The 2,201-nt window shown below is 45.1% G+C and overlaps 1 pseudogene; it reads right to left on the bottom strand.

Moving 5' to 3' along the window:
- Window positions 1-796: 796 nt before the first annotated feature.
- Window positions 797-1,678, bottom strand: LOC149149438 (uncharacterized; annotated as a pseudogene).
- Window positions 1,679-2,201: the final 523 nt, after the last annotated feature.

Consider the following 2,201-nt stretch of genomic DNA (forward strand, 5'->3'; position numbering starts at 1 on the left):
AGATCCTTCACAACCACAATTTTGTAGTGATATTTTTATGCGCGGAAGAAGACACTCATATCACACATAAAACGGGGTTAAACGTACACCACACCGATTATTCTCTCTCATATATAAACTCTAATTTTTAGGAGTGGCAGCTGTGGTCACGATCTTGCGAAGATCGTTTTACATTATATTGTCGTTTAGGCCTACCATCTCTCAAAACAACCGACCAAGAATATTATGGATAAGTTCTCCAATGATAATTTCTATTCATAAAATTTTAAATCTACATCTTTTACACACATTACAATAAATCAATCAAAAATATATAAAAACCACACTTAGTGACTAAACTTATTTTCTTTCAACTAATTACACTTAACTCCCACTAATTAGAAATTTATGTTTTTTCTAATTAACCACACTTCACAAACTCATACTAAATTAAACTTTTCCCAATATAAACTAAACTCAAACTAATTCATAGTACTCTGCAAAAATTACATAAATATCAAATTACATACCTATCAAAGTAATTTACTATTTCCAACATCGAATAAACCAAAGGAAAAACAATAACATTGACATACTTTTATTAAGCAAAACCATTGAGATAACAATTCACGATACAAAACCCAAATATTGCCCATGGAAAATCCACGCGTAAATGATAATAATAACAATGTCACGCTTTCATGCACAAAGCAGCTCATTGACAAAATTTTTGGTGCAATCAAATATAATCCAAATACCTTTTATATGGTAAGCTTCCCTTTTAACATATGTGGTTGGATTCACAGCAATTTCTGTTTTACTGCCTTTCTTCCTGAGGGCACTGGTCGGTCGAACGGGCTGAGAAGCCTTCAGTATCATGTTTAGAGTGTAGACCATCAAAAGCAGAAATTATTTTCTCGTCTTCGCGACCTTGATACCCGGTTGCCCATTCAGGTTGCTTCTGCTTCTTCTTTCCCTTCTGTCTCAACCATGGTAGGAACATACACTTGCAAGGAAATACGGCCCAAAGTAACATTGTGCACACGCTCCTTGCAGTACCCGAAGGCATCGTGTAATGAGAATCGTCCAAGGACGGGCTGAGAAGAGCAGGACTATTAGCTTCTGCGATTACTGATGATGGTCTCGGACTTTCAGAGAGCTTTAAGGTGCTCACATAAGACCATTCTTCCTTCAAATCCTCCTCATCGTCTCCATTGTAGCCATTAATATTTGCTCCTTGTACAAGCCCATTGCACACAACATTTGGATGTGTGGATGGATAAGGGAATTTCCAGCTGAATCAGCTCCCCATGTTCTTCTTTGGGTGAGTTGATGATGCAAAACCAGTAGAGTTGGTAGACGGTAAAATAGCAGGAGCATAAGAAGCACTTGGAGGCAATTTAAGAGGAGGTAGCGAGGACAGGTCCCCACCATACCCTAAATCTGGTTCTCTCTGCGGGGCTTTGGGAATCCCGGGTTGTACTTCCCACATGAATGGCACACACCCCAGTTCCCTATAGGAATTAAATATCTCCTCGTCGTCAGACAAATGCATCATAAGGTCCCTCCTACTGCTGCCATTGTCTGGATGTAGCTCACCTGATGACTCGCTAGACGAACACATTTCAAGAACCACGTTGTGCGTGTAGTTATAAGCATCAAAAGCAGCAGCAGGAGGTGGAGGGTGATGCAGCTGCATTTGTGGTTGAAGGGAAATTCCTGCAGCTTGCTCATTTGTGGTTGAAGTGGCAGCTGCAGATTTATTGTAATTTCTGACAAAGGATCTGACAGTTCGTCTGGCGAGGACGAAACCAAATTGGCATCTGACAGTTCGTTGGATTCCTGATCGGAACGAAGCAAGCCAGGAAGTAATGAGCACTCTGCCACCCCCGGGCCGCCTCGCCCCTTCCGACCGGCGGCGGGTCGATTCCCGGAATCGACCCGCCGCCGGTCGGGCGGGGCGGGGCGGCCCGGTGGTGCCGCTGCCGCGGAGGGGGCGGGGGAGGGGGAGGGGAGGGGTGGGCGGTGAGGGGGCGGTGGCGGTGGAGGGGTGGGCGGGGGGGGGGGGGCCGGGAGGGGGCGGTGGCGGGGGATGGGTGGGCGAGGTGGGTGGAAGGGGGCGGTGGCGGGGGAGGGGTGGGCGGGGTGGGCGGGGGGGTGGTTTCCATAAATAATATTTGATTACAATTATAATATCCATGTTGATATATATTTCGATGAAT

Source organism: Pinus tabuliformis, chromosome 9 (assembly GCF_031772625.1).
Source record: "Pinus tabuliformis cultivar Carrire ecotype Pingquan chromosome 9, CPIR1, whole genome shotgun sequence".
Taxonomy (NCBI): domain Eukaryota; kingdom Viridiplantae; phylum Streptophyta; class Pinopsida; order Pinales; family Pinaceae; genus Pinus; species Pinus tabuliformis.